Source organism: Dasypus novemcinctus, chromosome 3 (assembly GCF_030445035.2).
Source record: "Dasypus novemcinctus isolate mDasNov1 chromosome 3, mDasNov1.1.hap2, whole genome shotgun sequence".
NCBI classification, from domain to species: domain Eukaryota; kingdom Metazoa; phylum Chordata; class Mammalia; order Cingulata; family Dasypodidae; genus Dasypus; species Dasypus novemcinctus.
In genome coordinates, this window is record NC_080675.1 from 102051226 (window position 1) to 102068432 (window position 17207).

The following is a 17207-nucleotide window of genomic DNA, read 5'->3' on the forward strand; positions in this document are numbered from 1 at the left end:
CCAGCTCACATATTTGTTGGACATTGCAAGCTATTTTTAAAACCCATATAAAATTTCAGGAGACTCAGAATAGACAAAAATGTCTTGAACTACAAGAACAAGGTGGGATGGTTCACATTTCCCCAATTTCACATTTACTACAAAGCAACTATTGTCAAGTCAAAGTAGTCAAGTCCCCAAATTAGACCTATAAATTCTAATGAAATCTAAGAAATAAATTAACATTTATATGTATAACGATTTATTTTTTTTGAAATATGGAATCTGTCATGAATTTGCAGATCATTCTTGTACAGGTGTCATGCTAATCTTCTCTGTATAGTTCTAGTTTTAGTATATGTGCTGCCAAAGTGAGCATGACAATTTATTTTTCACAAAGATGCCAAGACCATTCAATGGGCAAAGAACAGTCTTCTCAACAAATGGAACTGGGGACAACTACATAGCCTCATCCAAAGGAATGGAGTCAAACACTTACCTCACACCAGAAACACAATTTAATCCAATATTGAGAAAACTGACACCCTTTATTTCATTACATCTTTTCTTAGTAGCTCAATTCTAAAGTGTGCTCAATGTACATTCAGAATTGTAAAGCATACCACAGTGTAAAACAAACTGATTAGAATTCAAGTTTTTATGTAATAAGTATTTTTTATTCTTATGGATATATCAAAGCACTGTGATCAAAAGTTATTTGAGGTAATGCTGCATTAAGCACTTTCATTGTGGTTATGTTAACCATTTGAAATAATTTAAATTCATTTTTTCCCTTTATAGTTTTTAACAAATCAATTTTATTGATACATGTTAATAAAGTATAAATCCATCCAAAGTCTATAATCAATGGTATTAGGTATAATCACATAGTTTTGCATTCATCACTTCAATCATTTTTAGATCATTTTCATTATTCCAATAATATTTTAAAAAAAGACAAAAAACCTCATCATGTAGTAGTTTGATATAGTTAGGAATTTCAAAAATAAATATTGGATTATGTTTGTAAACTGGTCTATACCTAGGCATGATTATGATTAGGGCTTTGATTGGGGCATGTCAGTAAGGCATTGAGACCCCACACCTTGGTGGGTTGGAGGTCACAGACAAAAGGCATGGCAAAGGACAGAGTTGGAGATTTTGATGTTGGAGTTTGATGCTGCAGTCTTGAACTGGAGCCCTGGGAAGTAAGCACACAGAGGAAAGAGAAACAAGCTCCAAGAAGAGAGGAACCCTGAGCCCAGAGAGAAACAAGCCCTGGGAAGAGAGGAACACAGGAAGCCTGAACCCTTGCAGACATTGGCAGCCATCTTGCTCCAACATGTGGAAATAGACTTTGGTGAGAGAAGTAACTTATATTTTATGGCCTGGTATCTGTAAGTTCCTACCCAAAATAAATAATCTTTATAGAAACCAACCAATTTCTGGTATTTTGCATCAGCACTTCTTTGGCTAACTAATACACCTACCAATCTGTCTGTGCTTCCCCTGCCATACAAAGCTGCTAGTCTATTTCCTTCTTGCTAGTGTATTTATATATTGAAAACAGTCTTATATATGCAATACCACCCATATTTTATTGTACATAAGGTTTTGCTATGTTATACAGTCCAATGTTAATTTTTTTGGATGTCCTTCTATTAATATAAATGCTCTTAGACTTACCCATTCAACCAATGTCATACCCATATAATCTCTACTAGTTCACATACACTATGATGTGCTTTAACCATTTCTATTCATTTCCAAATATTTACAAACAAAATTTTTCACAATTCTGTAGATTAACCATCAGCTTTGGATTCCCTACCTTCTTATTTTCTGGTGACCTATATTTTAATTATCAACCCCACTAGTTTACATAATATATTTATTTCAAAATAGCACAATAATGCAGTATTTGTCCTTTTGCGTCTAGCTTGTTTTACTCAACATAAAGTAGCCCAGGGTCATGCATGTTGTCATATGGTTAATGACCTCATTTCTTTCTGATACTGTATAATATTCCATCCTGCATATATACCACAATTTGTTTATACATTCATCAGTTGATGGACACCTGGGCTGTGTCCAACTTTTGGCAATCATGAGTAATGCCACTATGAACATTGGTGTGCAGATGTCTGTTCGTGTTTCTGATCTCAGTTCTTCTGGGTATATCCCTAATAATTGTATTGCCAGGAACATGGCAAGTCTATATTCAACTTCCTTAGGAACTGTCAAACAGTCCTCCACAGTGGCTGTACAATTCAACATTCCCACAAACAGTGAATAAGCATTCTTATCTCTGCTCATCCTCTCCAACATTTACAGGTTTCTGCTTTTTTAATAGTGGTCAGTCTAATAGGTGTGGAATGTATCTCATTGCAGTTTTGATTTGCATTTCCAAAATCACTAGTGATGTTGAACATTTTTTTCATGTGTTTTTTTCACCATTTGTGTTTCTTCTTTGGACAATTGTCTTTTTTCTTCAATTTATCAATATGGTTTATTTCACTAATTGATTTTCTTGTGTCTAACCACCTTTGTATACCTGGAATAAAACCCATTTGATTATGTTGTACAATTCTTTTAATGTGCTTTTGGATTTGGCATGCAAGTATTTTGTTGAGGATTTTTGCTTCTATATTCATTAGAGATACTGGTCTCTAATTTTACTTTTTTCATAGTATATATATCTGGTTTTGGTATTAGGGTAGTGTTAGCTTCATAGAATGAGTTTTATAGCATTATTTCCTGTTAAATTTTTTGGAAAAGCTTGAGAAAGATTGGTATTAGATCTTCCCTGATTAATTGATAGAATTCACCTTTGAAGCCATCCAGTCCTGGGCTTTTCATCTTTGGGAGGTTTTGGATGACTGTTTCAATCTCTTTACTTGTGATTGGTTTGTTGAGGTCTTCTGTTTCTTCAAGGGTCAGTATAAGTGGCTCATGTGTTTCTAGGAATTTGTCCATCTCATCTACATTTTCTAGTTTTTTTGACATAGTATCCTCTTATTATCTCTCATATTTCTGCAGAGTCAGTCATAATATGCTGTCATTTATGATTTTATTTATTTGAATCTTTTCTCTTTTTTTCTTTGCCTGTGTAGCTGAGGGTTTTTGTTTTTGTTTTTGTTTCCTTGTTTCTCAAAGAATTCTTTTTGGTTATATTGATTCACTCTATTATGTTTTATTTCCTTGATTTCATTTATTTCTGCTCTGATGTTTACTATTTTTTTTCCTTTGGCCTGGTTTGGGAGTAGTTTGCTGTTCTTTTTCTTCTTCCTCCAGGTGTCAGATCTTCAATTTTAGATCTTCTTTTTTCTTAATGTAAGTATTGAGTGCTATAAATTTTCCTCTCAGCACTCTTTGCAGTGTTCCATAGTTTTGATATGTTTTTCTCATTTTCATTCACCTCAAGATATTTGCTGAATTCCTTTGTCATTTTTAAAATTTTTATTTAATTGTCTTTTTTAAAGCCATTTCTTCTTGAATCTACTATTATTTAAAAGGGTGTTGTTTAATCTCCATATGTTTATGAATTTACCCTTTTTTTCAGTCATTATTGATTTCCATATTCATTCTGTTATGATCATAGAAAGTGTTTTGTATAATTTCAATCTTTTTAAATTTAATGAGTCTTGTCTTGTGATCCAATATATGGTCTATTCTGGAGAAGGATACATGAACATTTGAAAAGAATGTATATTCTGTCATTTTGGGGTACAATGCTCTATAGATGTCTGTTGGGTTCAGTCCATTTATCATATTATTCCAGCTATCTGTTTCTTTATTTATCCTCTGTCCAAATGTTTTATCCAATACTGAGTGTGTGACTCATGTATCTTGGGAAACTCAGGTTAGGTGCATATATGTTTAGTATACCTATATCTTCTTGGTGAATTTCCACTTTTATTAATATATAATGCTTTTCCTCATCTCTTATAGCAGTTTGTATTTAAATTCTATTTTTTCTGTTATCCGTATTGCTACTCCAGCTCTTTTTTGGGGTTACTGTTTGCATGGAATATCTTTTTCCAACCTTTCAGTTTCAACCAAGTTGTGTACTTATGGCTGAGATGAGTCTTTTGTAGATAGCATATAGATGGGTCATATTTTTTTTTATATCCATTCCACTTGTCTATATCTTTTGTTTTGGTGTATTCATCAGCCAAAGGGGTGCCGATGCAAAATACCAGAAATCTTCTGGCTTTTATAAAGGGTATTTATTTGAGATAGAAGCTTACAATTACCAGGCCCTAAAGAGTCTGACTCAAGGTAATGTAAGAGGTACTTTCTCACCCAAACTCTGTTGCCACATATTGACATAAGGTGGTGGAAATGTCTGTGAGGATTCAATATTCCTCTTTCCTCTTAAGTCTCCATGGTCCCAGGTTCTTCTGATCTCAGCTGTGGGCTGGCTTAAGTCTCTTCACTGTCCTTGGGCTTGTTTCTTTCCAGGCTCAGCTGCTTGCTTTCTTTACAAGGTCAACTGTAGATTCTCAGGCTCATCTCTTTTCCTGGGGCTTCTGCTGTGTCTAATGGAGACTTCTCTCTTTCCTCATGTATCTGCTTCTGTCTATCTACTTCCATGTGAGAGTCAATTTTATCAGACCAAGTGTGCTGGGACCAGATACTGAGTCACATTCTAATGATGTGGTTGGGTCAAAATCCTAATCATAATATAATTTTATGAGATGTCTCAGCTGAATCTAATACAATCAAGGGGTTATTATGCTATAGGAACACATCAGTTTACAAACAATCTATATTTCTTTTCAGAATTAATAAATAATATCAAACTGCCACAATTGGGGTGGTCAAGTAATTTACATGAAAAGATACTACTATAAAGACATTACATATTTCATCCCTTTTGTCTTTTGGCTTTCTGTTTTCATACTCTATTGTCTGCCTTTCACCCTTTTACTGTTCTTAATAATCTTCAATTCTTCATTCTTCTCCTAGTCTCTCAATATTTTTTTTTTTCTTTTCAGGCTGTAGCACCCCTTTAAGTACCTCTTGTATTTCTGATCTGTTGGTAACATATTCTATCAGGTTTTGTTTGTGAAGACTTTTTTATTGTTTTATTTTTGTTCTTTCTTATTTTTTTTTCCTTCTTTATTTTTTAAATGTTACATTCTAAAAATATGAGGTCCTCATTTACCCCCATCCCCTTCACCCCACTCTTCCCATATCAACAACCTCTTTCATCATCGTGGGCCATACATTGCATTTGGTGAGTACATTTTGGAGCACTGCTGTACCACATGGATAGTGATTTACATTGTGGTATACACTCTCTCCCAGTCCACCCAGTGTGCCATGGCAGGGCATACAATGTCCAGCATCTGTCCCTGCAGCACCACCCAGAACAACTCCAAGTCTGAAAATGCCCCCACATCATATCTCTTCTTCCTCCTCCCCACCCTCAGCAGCAACTGTAGCCACTTTCTCCACATCAGTGCTACAATTACTTCCATTACTAATCACAATAGTTCCATAGTAGAATATTAGTAAGTCCACTCTAATCCATACTCTATTCCTCCAGCCTGTGGACCCTGGGATGGTTATGTCCACTCCACCTCTATATCAAAAGGGGGCTTAGATTCCACATGGATGATGCATGCAGTTCTCCTACGGGCAGTTGTAGGCACTCTTGCCTCCCTGGTGTGGGGGTTGACTGAAGACTTTGAACTCAACCTCATTTTTGTAAGTTTTGTTGTATACAGAATTCTTGGCTGGCAGTTTTTCTCTTTCAGTACCTTAAATACATCATACCTCTTTCTTCTCACATCCATGGTTTCTGATGGGTGGTCAGAACTTTGTATTATTGAGGTTCCCTTGTATGTGATGCTTTGCTTTTTATTCGCTGCTTTGAGAATCCACTCTTTGCCTCTGATATTTGTCATTCTGAATAGTAGGTGTCTTGGGGTACGTCTATTAGGATTTTTTTTCCATTTAGGGTGCATTGTCCTGCTGGATATTAACATTTATCACTTTATTTTTTTAAACATATTTTTGTCTTTATTTATTTTTTAATATTACAGTTAAAAAATATGAGGTCCCCATATGTCCCCCACTCCCCTTAGCCCCCTCCTCCCCCCATAACAACAATCTCCTCCATCATCATGATACATTCATTGCATTTGGTGAATACATCCCTGAGCACTGCTGCACCTCATGGTCAGTGGTTCACATCATAGCCCACACTCTCCCACATTCCACCCAGTGGGCCATGGGAGGACATACAATGTCCGGTAACTGTCCCTGCAGCACCACCCAGGACAATTCCAAGTCCTGAAAATGCCCCCACATCTCATCTCTTCTTCCCATTCCCTACCCCCAGCAGCCACCATGGCCACTTTCTCCACACCAATGCCACATTTTCTTCGATTACTAATCACAATAATTCAAGAATACAATATCAGTAAGTCTGCTCTAATCCATACTCTCCTCCATCCTGTGGACCTTAGAATGGTTGTGTCCACTCCACATCTATATCAAGAGGGGGCTTAGATTACACATGGAAGCTAGATGCAATCTTCCTGCTTTCAGTTGTAGGCACTCTTGGCTCCTTGGTGTGGTGGTTGACCTTCTTCAACTCCATGTTAGCTGAGTGAGGTAAATCCAATAAACCAGAGTGTAGGAGTTGCAAGTCTGTTGAGGCTCAGGGCCTGGCTATCACATGGTCAGTCCAGAGATTCAGGTCTCCTGGGTATATATTAAACCCCAGCACCAACTACAGTTCCGGTAAAAGTAACAGGAGAGGCTTGTGAACAGAGATCACATCTGAGTCCAGCTCCATCACACAGAAAAACAAACTCCAAAGTAAGGCCAACTGAGATGGCACTGAACTCCATCTGCCATGACCATAGAACCTGTGGGTCTCTGTAGCCCTCAGAAGAACCAATACCTGGGGTTGTATCTACTTTATCTGTCTCTGGGACTCTGCTTAGGTGTGTATAAGGGCAACCCCTCTGATCACCTCCCAGCTCTTTTTTGAGACTCATAGCCATATAAACTCATTTGTCCTTTCCATTTCCCCCTTTTATTCAGGTCAAAAAGCATTTTTAACTCCTGGTATTATAGTAAATTGAGATATTCTGCTGGTCCCAGTTGACCCTTTTATTCAAGGTCATTTTCTAGTTACATCATCAGCTGGTACTTGGTAGTAATCCCTCGGCACCAGGGAGGCTCATTCCTGGGAGTCATGTTCCAACTGTTTAGTGGTTTCTCAAAAAACTAGCCATAGATTTGCCATATGACCCAGCAATTCCACTGCTGGGTATATACCCAGTAGAACTGAAAACAAGGACACAAACTGATATATGCACACTAATGTTCATAGCAGCATTGTTCACTATTGCCAAAAAGTTGGAATCAACCCAAATGCCCATCAACAGATGAATGGATAAATAAAATGTGGTATATACATACAAAATATTACTCAGCTTTAAGAATGAATACACTACAAACACACATGATAACATGGATGAATCTTGAGAACTTTATGTTTAGTGAAGCAACCCAGGCATTGAAGGACAAATACTACATGACCTCAATGATATGAAATAAATAAACCAAGCTGCCTCATTCATGACTTTATTAAGGTGTATTAGTCAGCCAAAGGGGTGTTGATGCAAAGTAACATTTCATAAATGGTATATATTTGGGGCAGAAGCTTACAGTCATAAGATGCTAAAGAGTCCAACTTAAGGTACCAAAAGAGGTATTTTCTTACCCAAAGTCTGTCTCCACATGTTGAAGCAAGCTAGCAGGCAATGTCTACAAGGGTTCAGCCTTCCTTCTTCCTCTTAAGTCTTCATGCTCCCAGTTTCTTCTGATCTCAGCTGAAGGCTTGCTTAAGGCTAGTGTCTCTCCCCAGGGCTTGTTTCTTTCCAGGCTCAGCTGCTCCATTCTCTTCACAAGGTCAGTTGTAGTCTATCAGTCTCATCTCCTTCCCCAGGGGAACCTCTGACATGTCTAATTAGCTGTCTCTCTTTCTCCTTGTTGTTCCTCTCTGTGTGTCTATTTCTGTGTGAAAGTCTGTTTTATCAGCCCACCAAGGGCTCCGGGACTCAATGCTGTGCAGCACTCTAATGACTTGGTTGAATCAAACCCTTTATCTTAACATAATGTAATCAGATGTTTCAGCTGAATCTAATGCAATCAACAGGTTATGATCCACAGAGGTACCGACCAGTTTACAAACATAATATCTCTTTTTGGAATTCACAAATAATGTCAAACTGTCACATAAGGGTTATAAAGTTTTTGATCATTATTTCCTCAAATATTCTTTCTGCCTTTTTCCCATTCTCTTCTTTTTCTGGGACACTGATGATGTGCATGTTTGTGCATATCACATTGTCATTCAAATTCCCTGAGATCACGTTCCATTTTCTCTTCTCTTTCTGTTTTACTGTCTTTCCCAGTTTATGTGCTCTGTATTTGAAATCACTAATTCTGTCTTTGAGCAATTCATATCTGCTCTTATGCATCTCCAATGTATTTTAATCTCATCCATTATGTCTTTCAATCCCATAAACTCTGTTACTTTTCTTTGCAAGTTTTCAAATTATTCTTTATGTTTACCCAGTGTCTTTTTCTTATCCTTTAACTCTTTACTCATATTCTCTTTAAATTCTTTGAATTGATTTAGATTTCTCTGCTTATCATTGGTTATTTGTCTTTAAGTCTGTATCTGTTCAGGTTATTTGATTCATCCTTTGTGCTGTCTCTTACTGATTCTTAGTATGGCTTGTAAATTTTTGCTAATGTCTAGGTGTCTGAATATGTTAGTGAATTTAATCTGATGGCCATTTTTACTCTTGTTTACTGTCTTCTTTTATTACCTTGTGTGTTTCTTACTAATACATTTAGAAATTTATAGGAATTGTCTCTTAAGAATATATATATTATTTCTAAGAATGTTAACCCAAATTGTTCAAGGGAAGATTCATATTTCCACAAAATAATGTGATTTGCTGCTTTTTTAAAGCTATAAATCTTCAATTTACAAATCAAACTTTTGTAGAAATATTTTCTATTACAGATTCATATTCAGCATAATCCCTCAATGTCTGTACAATATCATCTAGTAGGTGCTATCTTGTACAAACTTTCAAGATCATCCAGGGGTTTGTTTATTCTGTGATCCAATTCTGTGGAAAATTATATGCTCTTATTTTTTCTGGTCTTCCTTTAGTTCTAGCCTGAATCTTTCTACCATTGTATCTTTACTTGTTTCTTCTTCTAGGTGCATGCTGTAAAGTTTTGCATGTTAATTTTTCATACTCTCTCTCTTGGCTGAGATCTCTCTTGTTAGCACTCAGACGTAATATCTTTTGGTAGATGAACCATCAGTACTGTGCTATCTGTAACAGTTACATGCTGCCCACCACCTCCACTGGCTCACATAGTATCGATTCTCATATCGTAAGGATTAATCAACAGATTAATTTCAGTAAGCTGGAGTAATATTGCTACAGTAATGCTGTTCATATGGATGTGGCCTTGCTTCTCTGTCTTTGGCACTCTGTACTATGTACACACACCTCGTTCAATTTTCATATGTGCATATGCTTCAGAACCTCCATGCTGGCAGATGCATGTCTAAGATCATGTATTTCACTTCAAATATATTCCATAGTCTCAAAATGTCACCTTTTAAATGCAGCATATTGTTGATACATATGAAATATCTCTAAAGTAAAGAACATTGCTTCCTGAGCCCCAAATCTTGCAGGTATCTCCAGGATCAAATCATTTTCATCTGTTTCTTCTGAGGGAATAAAAAAAAGATAATCTGATGCTTCAACTCAGTTATTTCTATTTGACACAAAGTTATTTCATTTGCTACAAGTTTCCTTAAGTCTTCATTCTCATTTGGTCATTGTAGGAAAGGCAAGTGAGGAGTCAGGAGTTTTCTCTGAACCTCTCCCAAGGCATGGCCCTGCCATGCAGAAAATGCTCTGGCAGAAAATGCTACTGCTCCTTCTCACTCAGTACTTTGGCCTTTACTAACAATTCAGGCTTCCTGCCCTATAAATGGGCTTCACACCCTGCCTGGTTATTGTGGAAAGTCCATAGGGGCCCTCCTCGGGCAAACAGGTCCTCCAGTGGCAGGATTCCATTGCAACAGGCCAGGAGACATGACCAGGAACCGTGCAGGCCCACAGATGCTATGCAGCACCCACGGGAGCCCAAGCCCCATCCTCTCCTTTGATATTTGGTTTGACTTATTCTAAGTCTTTAAAATTGCCCATCTAAGTTATCAAAATTGGGCCAGGGACTCATCAATGGGGCACAAATTTTCTTCAAGAGTTTAGTTTGACAGAGGCCTTTAATATTAGGACAAATATTATATGATCACACAGATATGAACTAATTATAAGAAGCAAACTCATAGAATTAGAATCTAGAATATAGATTGCCAGGGGATAGTTTGGGATTAGAGAATGGGGAATTGATGTTTAATTTGTACAGATTTTATACTTAGGTAGATTTTACAGGTTTGAAAATAGATGGTGATAATGGTAGCACATTATTGTGAGTGTATTTTACAGTGTTGTATAGGTGAAGGTGGGTAAAAGGGAAACTTTGGATAGTATATGCTACTGGAATAAAATTTAAAAGGTAAATAATAGGATTGTATAAGACTGTGAACCCAATTGTAGATGAGGGACTATAGTTAATAGTACAGGTATAAGAACATTCTTTCATGAATTATAACAAACGTATGACGGAAAGACAAGGTGTTAATAATATGGTGGTATATTGGAAAATACACTTAATGTAAAATGTGGACAATGGTTAACTGTGCTATTTTAATAATTCATCAATTGTAATAAAGGTAAATACTGTTAAAAAAATAGTACAATTGCAAGAAAGTGCTATTATCAATTGTACATATGTCCACACCAATGCAAGGTGTTGGTGGTAGGGTAAAGTACAGAAATCTTATCTTTTATGCATGATTGTTCTGTAAACCCACAACTTCTCTACTGAAAAAAGAAATCTGGGTCTCAGAATGCTGAAGTGAGCTGAACTTCCTGTTGACATGGAATTTTCACCAGTGAGTTGTGTCATACTGTCCTCATCTGCTGACCACCAAGCAGGTACGTTGGGCAGCTTTTAGCGATTTCTCCATTGTTTTTTGGGAAAGAGTTGAGTCCTGACTGCCTATCCTGATGCCATCTTCCCAGAACCTCCCTCTTTGCTTCATTTTTTATGGTATGAAACTTTCCTGCTCCTTTCTTGAATATATATATTCATACACACACACACATATATACATAAAGCTTTTTCATGCTTTCAAAACTGAAAACTTTGCAAAGAGTAATTTACAAAATAGTAACATTCCCCTCCCATGCTTTCGAACTCATTTCAAGTTCCTATCCTTTCCAAACTCCATTTATATGTAGTCAATCTCAGTGTTTCATTGTTTTTTTTTTCCCCTCTTATTGATTTAAAATAGAAACACTGAAAACTGCTCTCAACCCCTTCATTCCACTCTTTGAATGAGTGTACAAAGACAAGGTGAAGCACATTCAAACAGCATATGCTTAATCTGATCACATTTTCCCTTAGATATGAGATAAGGAGGTGAATGTTTCTTTCATACCTGAAGTAACAGCAGTGGATATATATGGGGAGACCTCTCTTGCTCATGGCTGCTTAAAACTGTTTAACACTCTCTTCACATGTTTTTAATCCTCATAGAATGTTCCTTGTCTTGACAATAAAGAATAAAATAAAAACTATATTTCCCAAACACCCTTGAGGCCAGGTGGCAGGCATGTGACTTAACTTCCACCCATCTGATATATCTACCCGTGGGAAATTTTCATTTTAGTGTTATTTATATTTAACAAGATTGAGAATGGAAGTTCATTTTGTTGGCACTAATAGGAGCTATGGCTTCATATTTGTAAGGTTAACAATGCCAGTGGCATTTTACCTATTTTAGCAGAGGGGGAGTAGATATGGGCTCGGCAGTTAAAAAAAGGTCTCTAGAGAAAGTTCTCAATGGAGTTTATATTCTTGTTACTCTAAATAGCCTAAATTCTGTTCCTCTACTATTCTCAATAATTCTGTGAGGGTTCCTAAGATCCCCATAAATACCTTCTTATAAAACCAATAGATTGGATTATATAGACTGACAGTTACAACATCCAATTATGTTTTCCCAATCTCTACTAGAGACCCAACAGGAGTTAATATTAATTCAGATAAATAATATGAAGTTTCAAGCAAGGGAAATATGTTGTAGCACAGAATGAAATATAAGAACTTAGTTGGCAATCATATGTTTCTATTATATTCTACCATCATTAAGACTATATAGACTTCTTGTGGTTAAAAAGATTACATCTGTGGTACCAGATAGTTGCATATGTTGACTCGCTATTGCCACTCTAACAGTTTTTTAAGTCCATATTTGTCCAGGTGAAGGAAAAATTGTCAAATAACTGGAATTTCTTGTATCCTGTCTTGCTAGGATGAATTTTTTTAGGGTACTTTCAGGGACACTTGAACTTAATTACCTTTAAAATATTTTAAATAGTAATTATAAGTAGGTATTAAATGTAATTATATATAATGATTATGGAGTCAAAGAATAAAGTGAAGGACAAGGACATTTTCTTTTTTAACAATAAAAAAGGTTATCTAGATCATGGCTGCTCATTCACTCTGATGTTGAGTAAATTTCTGAAGATTTCTAAGTCTAATATTTCTCATCTTAAAATAGTTAAAATAACAATGATAATAATGATAATTATGATGATAACATCAGTCCTATATGAGGAATAATGATATGATGTATATTAAAAGTTTAGCTCTATACCTGGTATAGAGAAAGCTCTCTATAGATTGGATAATTTTTTTAAATCAAAACACTATAAGTTTATGGCAAGTTAGAAGTATAATTTAATACTTTTATCTACTATAATTAGCTTAGAGTCTAGTATATAGTAGACACTGAATAATTGTTTGACTTAAGAATTAGGAAATTAACTGTTGACCATATGAAAGAAATTAATGAATGCTTGGATTATCAGAGAAATGACTTGGTATATGTACAATGTCATTATTAAACTACAAATCCACACATGACTTTCTACCTAACATTCATTCACTGGTCCCTCATATCCCTTCCGTGTACTTTTCTATCTCTATATTAAGTCTGTAAGAGTGTATATTCCCTCTCCCCAATATGGCCTGGCAAACTACATTCCTTTGGACCATTTCATGAAAGAGCTGGTATTTATCACACCAGGAGAACATCCCAGGGCCCTGCTCAACATCCTTCTATATTCATATATCTCCTTATTAACCTTAATTCAGTCTACTGAAGACAAGAGAGAAGAAATCAAGCCACCAGCTCTGAAAACCTCTTCAATGTCTGTAGTAAATGTAATTTCACATGTCATATCCAAATTCTCATTGATATTAAAAAACCGAACTGCCACAAAATATTTATAGCATATTAAAGCATCAGTTCTGTGGATGCCAAAATTCCCATTAGAATCACCTTTTAAGGACTCTCAGTGTTTCCTATTACTAATTGGACACTATTTAATACTAATAGACACTATATTAGGAAGTCCTCAGGAAAAATTTTATGACTTTGTTAGCTGTTTCTTCTTATGGTTCTATGAAATCAGAAAGCTCCTGACTTTGGAGATAATTTCTTGTCTGAACTCATTGCCTGTTTTTGCTTCTGAATTGGCAAGTAGAAGACATTTCTAACATAGTAAAGCCAATGCATTTTCCTGTTATATATCAACAAAATAGCGCTGTTACATGAATTCATTATAATCCATTGTGAAAGAATGTAGTGTCAGGTTTGGTAAAATGTGTCAGAGATTCTGGAGAATGGTCTAAAAGAGAATTAAACACATATTTATGTCAGCAAAGTGAGATGATTTTTAAATTCCTATTACAGATACTGGCAAATAGTAGCAACTCAATACATAATTACATTCATTATTATGAGGAAAGAATTTTGAGCTTTATGTGTCAGGCACGCTATTCAGTGCTAACGTTGCCAATCATGAACAAGTCAATGATTTCAAACTCTTAGAAGGAAGACAGATATATATACAAATAACTATATCAAAATACTATGAAGTATAAAGTAGAAAAGAATAATTTCTGACTGTTCTTTAGGAAAGACTCTTATTAATAATTACATTATTAGTATTTAAGCATGGACGATGAATAAAAGGAGTGTTGAAAGTAAGAATTATTCATGTATTTGGATACATGCATTTCTTCTTAGCAAGGAGTTAAATTTCCTGAAACCATCCTTTCAGTCCTTCTAAGGTGAGCTAGCCTACTGCTAAATCCATTCAACTCTCAATAACCCATGCTGACTTGAGTGAAAAATACCATCTTTCTGTCAAAATAGGCTCATATATTTTGGTTTCCTTTGTTGTCTAGTAGACCTCAACCAGATCAAGGATAAAAATTCTAAGAACCAGAGTTGCTGATTTTAGATATTATAATGAAAGACTGGGTAGAATATAGACGAACTAGGAAAAGAGAAGCCTGTGCTAAATGATGATGATTATGATTATGATAATAATAATACAGTCTTATCTTGTACTATTTTAAAACTGCATAAACCTCAGAAATAAAATCACTTGGGTTCAGTTTTATACCAGTTTCCCTACCCATAATTACCTCCACTTCTCTGTGTGCAGCTTCCCTTTTGTCTGATCTGATCCATAGCTCTGTTCAATTCTTCTCCCAATTGGAGGACCACTAACTCAATGCCCACTTTCTTTCATTGTAAATTTGCTATACAGCAATGAATAGAAATGGTATTCTAGAAAGGTTGGTTAGGTCAACATCAGAGAACAAGCTCATATTTGGTCATTTATCCAGAAGACTATGAAAAATAAGGGGAAGAAGGGACTCAAAATATGAGTAGAATAAGGTTTGGAATGGTGGTATGGAGGTATCCTATAGAGGAAAATGATTAGGGAATCTTAAAGGCTGAGAGTGAAATTCAGACATAAACTCATACATCCTGTTTGCTGTTATTTTTGTTGTGTGGTGTTGTTGGTTTAACCTAGTATAAAGCATAGTCATCAGGGCCTAACCAGTGCCAGGGTATTTGAATTGACAAAAATCAGATGGAACAATCAGTGTTTTTGCTTCACAAAGCTATTCAGTTAAGTCATTTAATTGATAAAGTTTATTTCTCATTAACAATTAATATATGCTCATCTCTCTGCTCTGGAAAACTTTCTGACCCACCAGAGTTTGCAAACAGTTGAAACACATTCAAAAGGCAGGTAAGCAGAACAGACTCGGCCTTGCTTGTTTTGATTAGCACAATGAGCATGTTCAGAGCCAGGGGCAGCCATAGAATCAGAAACCAGGAAAGCACCAGGTTTCTGAGGTAAGACAATTTAGTTAGGTGAAGGCTTAGCCCACAGTCCTCCATCAGGCCATCCACAGGACACAAAGGCAAGGACATAACTGAGACCAGCAACTAAAGTCAACTGGAAGAGGGTGGGGAGGATTCGAGGAGGAGTAATCAGCAACCTGAAGTCATAGAAGACCATAGTGCCAGCTCAAGAATTCCTAGAAAATAAAATAAATGTTTTCACCACAGATTTGCAAAATATTCCTTCTCTGTGGGGAGTCACAAATCCCTGCAGGTAGAATGAGGAAATTTTGCTCTTTTGGTGTGAGAAGGGGAAAGTGTGAAGAAACATTCTAACTAAATTAATGTCTTCCTGAATTTGATAGTATTTCAAATAAAATGCATATGCATGGTGCATGTATAAATGATATACTAAAATAAAATTTTACTATTAAAAAAGTGAAAAAGATGCAAATGTATGAAAACTCCCAGATTGTGTCTGAAAAAATGAATCCTGTGATATAGTGATAAAAATTATTAAACTTCTTTTATGTAAAAGTGTTCTTGAAAATATGTGTCAATATGGATGAATCTTGAAGACATCATGTTGAATGAAGTAAACAAGACACAAAAGGAAAATATTGCGTGATCTCACTGATATGAAATAATTAGAATAAGAAAACTCATAGCATCAGAATCTAGAATAAAGGTTACCAGGCGATGAGGTAGGTATAGGGAGTTAATAAGACTTTAAATGCATAAAGTTTCCTAAAAAAAAGTGCTCTTGGCATGCAGTGGCCTCAATTGTTGTGTGAAGGTACTGTGGTAAAGCATTATACAGAGATCAGTGTTAAAAGTCTAGTAGTCAATACCACTAATAATACTCTAAGTCATAGCAAAAACTAAAATATAGTACAGAATAGAATATAGCTTATGAGTAAGGGGGAAACCATCATGGTATACTATCAATCTCATATCAAAGAAAAATAAATGTTAACTAAGTAATGCAAACATTTTGACTTGGGCCAGCAGACAGTTCTACTAAAACAGTGACACAATACAGAAAAGCAAATGAATGTACTAGTGTGTTAACAGGCCAGGTTTTTCAATTACCACCTCTTCTTTTTAAAAGTAGATATTTATCTATTCATTCTAAATAAATGTATTATCAAATTTTCCAGTATTTGTAAATTCAAAAATGTTTAAAATCATAGATCTGATCAGATGCATAGGTTTGCAAGGAGTTGGCTAAGTATTAACTCTATGGTTAGAAAATTTAACTCTGCATCACAATTTTCTGACTTTGAATCCCAAGTCCATTATCTCTATGAACTTGAGCAAACTACAAATAAGAATGAACTAAAATTTCTTGTGTGCCAAATATATACCAGGTGCTGTGCTAAGTGCTTTTCACACATTATTTGAATTAAACTACTCAATCTTTCTTCCATTACTTGTACATAAATCATTAATCATTGAGCTGTGATACAACTTCTCAGAAGAAAGCCTAATATGAAAATCAATGGAGAAGTAAACTTTGATGGGGCAGAAAACCCTGAGACTAACTTCCTTTTTACTGTCTAACATTAAGACCACCAGAAAAAATGACCTTGAATGATGACAATATCATGGCCTTCTGATACTTGTATTGTTCTTTCTTTTTCTCCATTAATAATTCTTTGATTGATTACAGTTATAGCTCTCATTCATATGAATATGAATATAAAGAATAAAACATTATAAAATATTTCTCATATCAAATAAAGAAGTTGCTCCTCTTATTTCATTTGTTAACATCTCCTCTGTGTAATGAAAAAGATGTATTTCACCAGCTTGAGGA

At 35.5% G+C, this 17207-nt stretch overlaps 1 non-coding gene and 1 pseudogene across 1 annotated transcript; both read right to left on the minus strand.

Annotated features, from left to right (window-relative positions):
• Positions 1 to 251: 251 nt before the first annotated feature.
• LOC111759694 (U6 spliceosomal RNA) lies at positions 252 to 358 on the minus strand. The gene has a single exon (XR_002793595.1). It is a non-coding gene; the product is annotated as a U6 spliceosomal RNA (small nuclear RNA).
• Positions 359 to 9008: 8650 nt separating this feature from the next.
• LOC101432852 (peptide chain release factor 1-like, mitochondrial pseudogene) lies at positions 9009 to 9707 on the minus strand (annotated as a pseudogene).
• Positions 9708 to 17207: the final 7500 nt, after the last annotated feature.